General features: G+C 38.5%; 1 protein-coding gene across 1 annotated transcript in view; it reads left to right on the forward strand.

The window, feature by feature from the left end:
* Window positions 1-7037: 7037 nt before the first annotated feature.
* CEMIP2 (cell migration inducing hyaluronidase 2) overlaps window positions 7038-7493 on the forward strand; it is a 49248-nt gene continuing 48792 nt past the window's right edge. Inside the window, exon 1 of the mRNA XM_085313725.1 lies at window positions 7038-7094. The gene's annotated coding sequence lies outside the window, so the exon portion shown is untranslated. The remainder of the gene's footprint in view (window positions 7095-7493) is intronic.

A 7493-nucleotide genomic window follows, 5' to 3' on the forward strand; every position in this document is an offset into this window, starting at 1 on the left:
TTCAAAGTCCATGTGTCTGTAGGAAATCAAAAGGATGATCATCAAATGGCATTAAGTTATCTAGAGGATGCTACAGCCTATCTACATAGAGTTACCAAATAATACAGAGCTGGCTTAAGTAAACTGGCTTTATTTGTGACTGACTCAGAATAGGAACATGCAATTAATCTGAAAGGTAGAGATTTACTGATCTGATGTGGTAGCATGTAGTTGGCAGTCTTAAATATACAGTGATAGGCTCTAAACCATTGTTGCTCAGGGAATAAGGTCTTGGCATTGCAATGAATACTACTAAGCAAACATCAGCTCCGTATTCAGTGGTGGCCAAAAAAGCAGATGGAATTTGGAGATGATTCAGAGAAGAGAAGAGAATAAAAAGCAAGCATATTTTAAAACCCATGGTGGACCCATGGAGTCAATTCTGGATGCTTCTGCAATCTGGTTCCCTCATTTTAACAAAAAAAAAAAAAAAAAAAAAAAAAAAAAAAAAAAAAAAAAAAAAAAAAAAAGTAGCAGCAAAATTGGCAAAAGAATGGTAAAGGACAGATCACAAGATATGAAATGGCTTTCATGTAAGGAACAATAAACACACATTTATTTATTTGGTCAGAAAAAGAGGTGACTGAGGGAAGTGTGGCTACGTGGCATTGAGAAGGAGAACAAGGAATGACTCTTTCTTTCAACGTAAGAACTGTGTCAAAGTGGTGGTGACAAGAGGGGTATCAAATGAAACTAGTAGGTGGCTGTTCAAAACCCACCAAAAGCCAGGCAATTCTTGTAAGAAGTAACTGCACTGTGGAACTCCCTGTCATGTCACAGGACACTGTGGATGCTCTGAGTTTGCTTGAGTTTAGAAAGCAACAAATTCTTTCAAGGACTAGTGAATAGAAGTATCTCCCTGGTGATGGTGGCAGAGCTGGAAATTACTGGAGGCTGAGAGAGCAGACAACCCAGTATCAATGTTTACTTACCTTCTTCTTAACCCACATCATCAACTGCTGTTGGAAACAGGCAACAGTGCCACATGAACCTTCAATATGGCATGTGGAATCCCATTTCAGTATCACTTTCTTTATTTTTTCTTAAGAAACAGAYCTAGGAAACTAATGTAATGAAACTGTATTTTCACCTCAAGTTTTTATTTTTACAAGCTGACTTTAAAAAAAAGGCATGACTTTTAGCATTATTATCTGTTTGAATCTCCAGTTCTTTAAAGTGATTAAGCAAAGTGATTCTGCAGCAGTGCAGATGCCTCTCTGCTCTGAGAATCAAAAGATTCATTTCAGATAGGCAAACAAATGTTTCTTATTTTTACATTTGGCTTTCATTCATGTGAGATACTTTAATTCCTGTTTTTTTAGAAAACAAAAGGTCATGATGATATCCTATGCAGGGAAGCCAACAGATAACTTTTCCTGTAACAGTGATTAGCCTTTGTATTTGTTCTTTCCCAAAAGGAAAAAGGTTTAGTCAGGCATTTGGTGACACACTGTGATGATAAAAAACGGAAAATTTACTGCAAGCAAAACTCTTCGGTTTTACACACGCATATGATTGCTTTGATACAAAACAAGGTAAGCAAAAGAACTGCGATATTTTACAATATTATTTAAAAGTGTGCCTAATGTGTTTTAATGCTATTTCAGAGATGTTTTATGTATGAGAAGAATTTTGATGGCTATTACCTGAAGGTATGTCAGAGTTTAAAGCCCAAAACTTTGCACAAAGTTTTTCAATAGCAAGTATGAGAGACATACTGTACTACTGGATGGCAAATTCTGTTTTAAAATTAGATTTAACGAGCCCTTAATATGTGTTCCCTAAAAATCCTTGGGTTGTTACATTTTCAAAGATAGACAAAGTATTTTTACATTTATATGTTCCTTCTCAGAGGAAGTGAGCTACCAGCAAATGCTGATCTTCAGCACTTTTGACATGTGTCTTTGACAACAGTCTACAAACATTGTAGCTTTTTTTCCAGAACCATTTACTAATGTTTTTGAAATATGTGATATTCCTGAGCATTTCTATTTGTGAAAATATGTATATTGTCCCTTATCAGCTATGTAATAACTAACTTTATAAAAAAGAAAAAAACCACAGTTTTAAAGTGTTTTCTGCTTACCGTATACTACTGGTTACAAAAAGCAAAATCACTCTCAGTTAAGATCAAACTCAAGACTAAAAGTTTCAGGACACAAATTTATTGGTTAGAAATAACTATGTGTAACATCAAGCACAAGAGATGAAACAGAACCATAATGGATATTCCAAATAGTCTAACTGGAATCTGGTAAATAAACTTATAGAAAATAATGTATTAAACAGTTTTCAGTCCACCTTATAGTTTGTGAAATGTCTTGTAAGAGCTCGTAATCCATTATTTGTCAAAAAAACCTGACTAATATAAAAAGCTCTGTACACTCTTTTTACTTAAGAGTACACTACTCCAAACACAACCCACATGGGACTGACTAGACACAGGGTCTATGTGGTATTGTTTCTGCTTCTTGACCAAATAAGCATGTTCATAAGGTCCATAAGGTTACATTTCTGATAAAAATGCTCACAGTTACTCATTTAAAAATTAGTTTAATATTTTCATTAAATGTATGCCAAATTTGCTATTTCAGTTTGCTAATAAATTCAACATATATATAAATCCAACTCATGTTAAAGTAAGTACTGAAGAAACTTGGAAGGTGAACACCTTTCCAAAGAAAGCCTTCCCACGGAAAATGTTTAAAGAAGGAAGGCAATTGGATTACATGTTTTTAATAGCATTGAACCAAAATGTAAACATAATGGGAAGATAGTATCTGTATTTCTTAGTATGAGAATACTCAAATGTTTTGCTTGGTATGAAACTGTGACTTTGAAACTGTGACTTAATGATTTTACTGATTCACTATGAGTGTCTGATTACAGAGGAGAAAATCTGAAGTTCATAGAAAAGTTTATCAGTTTTTCTTGCAGGATTTCAACAGATTATAATCTCTATGTGACTCTGAATCTTGAAATTCTGACATGCTTCTCCACTGTAAACTTCTGATAACAGCTGGAGTGAGGGGGGACAATGTAAGATAGAATTGTGACAGAACTCAGGAACAGATCATTAGTCAAAAAAGTGATTTGGGCCTATAAATTGGTGCCTGTGGTATGCTTACATTCAAGTAATCTTAATAATTATAAACAGATGGAAAACATCATTTGTCAGCCATCATGTAATACTTTCTTCTTACTACTAGCAAATTGCACAGAGTTTAGAATTATATATTTAATACAAAAAAGAGTGATTTGAGACCTCTGTTTGTAAAGCTGTGTCCTTCAAAGCCATGAAAAGACTTTGTATGTTGCAGTGACAGCAGATAAGCAAATCCTTTACAAATCTTTTACAGGTAGGGTTGACTCAGAGCTGCTTGGATATTGCAATAGATGAAAAGTCTCCTTTGCTGGCCTGGGCAAATTGTCCAGTGATGCCCCCAGCAGCTGGAAAGCTAGGAGAGGATACTTTTAACTTGCAAGCTATCTGTGTTTGTGATGGGTATATGTGGGGAATTTAAGCTATGCAGTTGAAGGTGCTTATTATTCTTTAGTGAAAAATTTAAACCCGATACTCACCCCMGGCACATCAGCTTGGGGGAAATGTGTAAAATCCCTGAAGCACCCAAAGCGGACACTGCAGTCCTGCATCTCCTGCCAGCATCGCTGCTGTGGGGCAAAGAGGCACTGTCACTAACACACGGGAATTTGTGTCAGAGCAGTAAGAACTGAACCCAGACTTCTGAACTCCTAAATGAATGTGTTTGCCACCTACAGGGGTTTCTTGTCTGTTTTTCACGCTACTAATTCCAGTAATAATAAATCAGGTTTCTAATGACTTTCTTTACATTTTCCTATAGACCTAAAAAGAGAAAATGAGTTGTGCATTGCTTTGTTTTGACATATATAAGCAAAAAGGCATGACAGCTAAGAAGTTCTATAAGTACTAACAATTTTTCATGAGCCAGGGAAGATTATACAAGGGGAATTGTCAGAGGGGAATGGCGACAGATTGTGAAACAGGAAATTATGCTGAAAGTACTCTGTATTAAAATCCGGTTAAAAATTATTCAAACATTTCCACAAATATACATTTTAAGCTCTTTTGTCTTCCTTTTTAAAACTGTTGTTATACTTTGCTAGATGTTGTTAACTTTGGTTAAAACATAGTATTTGAGAATTTGAACAGGCTTTCACCAAGAGCAAATTTCCCTTCAACCTAGGCAGCCTTTGTATTATTTAAGGAATTTAACTTTTCTTTGCCACACGACATGTTAGACTCCCAGAGAGGTAATTAAAAATCCGTATGTTTAGTAAAATAATGTAAAACACAGCTACTATATGGAAAAGGTATTACCACCGAGTACCTGGGAAGTAAGCCAGAAAGGCTTAAATAAGGGAAGAAATATGTGTGTTTGTGCTCTTATCCACAATACACCAACAGTAAGCTTTCCTGATTCACAAAGCTCTGGATGGGAATTCAGAGAAAAGGTCATAATTTTTGCTAACAACTGAATCATACTTGCCACTGCCCCCTGGTCTACCAGTACTTCATTTTGTTTAGGAGGACAAAATTGGCTTCTTTCTTACTTATTTTGAAATGATCAGACCATATTTACCATATCAATGACCTCCTTTAAGTGTATCTTTTGCTACTGTTAAGCTTTTTAGGATATCCATTTAGCACAAGGATTTATCTGCTTAAACTCAGAGCAGTGTGAGTAAAGAAGTTGTACTAGATGTCATGCTTTAGTGCTACAGATGGGCTTGACACAGATTTCAAATATTCAGGTAATCTTTAAATCAAGTCTTTCACATGCTTACAGAGTTTAGAGATTGTTTCATTCAAATGCGTCTATCACATTTTAAAAATTATAGCTAAGACAAGACCTTAATCAAATGATTAATTCCATTCTATAAGATACCTGGCATTTTTACAGCTGGCAAGTATTTGTGATTTGCCTAGGGTTAATAGGTATGTGTGTGTGTGCATGTGCATGTGTGTGTTCACCTGAATGAAATACGGGAATCGCTAAACAATACTGGACTTGCAAACAATTGCAAACCCACGGCCATTCTCATTTGATCCCATCTCAGATAGACAGTCGCAGTGCAAGACCTCTCCTCGGAAAAGAAAATGGAAAAATAAAGTTATACCCATGTGAGATAATCTTTCTGATAAAAAACCTCTTCGAATACTGCTTGAGACTGCTTTATGCCATGAATTATAAGGATTTCTGTGGGTGTACAGATTGTGTACATATAYACATACACAATCTATATTTAACTTCAGACTACCTTATGCACATAAAAATGTTTCTGTTTTATTCCCCTCTGTAATCAGTGCCAGAAACCCAGTGTGCCTACCACACAGATCACTGAAATACGCACTTTGCAGGCTTAGGACTCGGAGTGATGATTTTGTGTTTTTTGCAGCTTGATGTCGTATGCAAGTATATCAAAAGTAATTRATTTTTTGTATTCTTGGGCCCATAGCTTTCTAATGGATAAGCAATATGTTCTCTGTTAATGAAAAACAAAAGTCTCTGAAGAAAAACACATTTTAAGTTTTGTCCTACTATTTACTGAGAACAGGAAACATATCCATCTGGCCAAGTTGCCTTTACAGAATTYTTGCTGAAGTACCACATTAAGTAAAAATAATATTTCAAAAGAAAGATTAGCCTTACTTCTAATTATTTAGTTGAATTTGGGGAGGTCAAAAATTAAATTATGGGAACATTTTGTTACAACAGGCATTCTCAAAGAGTAATTCAGGCTGGGGTTTGGGGGGCTTTTTTTGTTTTGTTTTTGTAGAGGATTATCTAAGAAGGATAAATTAAAGAGTGCCTTGGTAAGGGGAAAAAAAAGGCCCAAATTTCAAAAGATCAGATATATGCTAAAAAACAGAACATGCCATAGTGTATATATTCTGTTTTTGCCAGTTTAATTGCATGTGAAACTAAGGCAATTTTCCCATTAAACAGGCAACTGAGCTAATAATTCATCATCTACATTTCATGAACAAGCATTCTATCCCATGTGTAAATTGGATGTCCAGTGCCATGCTGAGTTTTTCTTTTTTGTTAAATTGGGCACTTTGCCAGCTGAAATGTTTGAATTTCACACCAAAGAAAAATAAACTGCTTCCAATTTGACTTGTCATTCAACCAAGGTCATTCACAAATGCAAACAYGCAATTTGCCTATGCACTTGCCAAAATGAGGCAAAGATTTAGGATTACATGTGTTAGAAGGACTGTGCTCCTTGGCATTTGAAAAATAAAGCTAGAGTTGGACAAGTGGTAACACAGAGACATGACCAAAGAGAGAAGAAACTGCCTTACTCGGATAGCTAAAGGGTTGTCCTCACTGTAGCRAGAAATTCATCTTTTTCACGAGTTAAGGACTGTCCCAGCCCATTTTGTGTCTCTCCACACAAAATCTTGAGTAATACTTTAAATCYGAGACCTGGCAGCAAGGGGCTGAGGCCCAAGCAGCGGGGAGGACCTGCAGYGGGCGCAGCTGCTCGTTCAGCGGCTCGCCGCGCTGCAGCAGTTCCTCGGCCCAACAGCTGCCTGCATCTGCACCGCCCCGAAGGCTGCAGCCCAGGTGCAGCGCTCCGCACCGCGGGTCCTGCTGCGGGACCGCAGCCCCAGCTCGCTGAAGGCGATCTGCAGTCTGTTATTTAGTCACTAGATGTCTCCATACGCTGCAAGCAAACACAGGATATGGTGGCTGGTAAACAAAGAAGAAATAGCTAGAACTAAAGTTACGCGGGGCACTGTTTATGGGAATATAAATGAGTTATCACTTGGTATCCAGCTGTCTGGAGAGCTTCCAAGGAAACATTTATGTTGGAAAATGCTGGCTGTTCTTCCCGTTCATTCAAAGCATCTTGGATCTGATTTTTTTTTTTTTTTTGATTTCCAGTGAGGCTGGCCCAGACCTCGGCACAGTGGGAGGGGCGGGAGGTCCCAGGCTCCAGAGCAGCCCATTGTCGGAGCCACATCAAAGCGGACAACCTGGGGGGCTGCGGCGGCCCGGCGCGAGGTAAGTCCCGGAGCTCCCCGCTCCCGCCGATCCCGCAAACGAGATCGCTGGGTTGTTTTTTTTATTTTTTTTTTTCTGCAGGCACTGCCGCCTTGAAATTCAGAACATTTGGGGGTTTGGTCTTGGTCCAAATCGGACTTACCAGAGCACGTGTGTGCTCTCGTTCCATCAGTATCTCGTTTTGCGTTTTTTTGTTTGAAAAAAAAAAAAAAAAAAAACACGAAAGGAGGACGTTCCCCGCAGCCAGGGTCAGGGTTCCCAGCCAGCTCTGCTCCTGGGTCAGGCGCCGTCCGGGCTCCGACTCTTGCGAGCAGCTGACGCCGCGTCCCCGCGGAGCCGGGTCCGCCCGCGCGCAGCCATGACCCGCTCGCGCTTCCCTCCCTCCGCCGCCGCCGCCGC

The sequence above is a fragment of the Rhea americana genome, unplaced genomic scaffold, assembly GCF_003343005.1.
Source record: "Rhea americana isolate MKP2758 unplaced genomic scaffold, rheAme1 scaffold_11, whole genome shotgun sequence".
In the NCBI taxonomy this organism is placed as follows: domain Eukaryota; kingdom Metazoa; phylum Chordata; class Aves; order Rheiformes; family Rheidae; genus Rhea; species Rhea americana.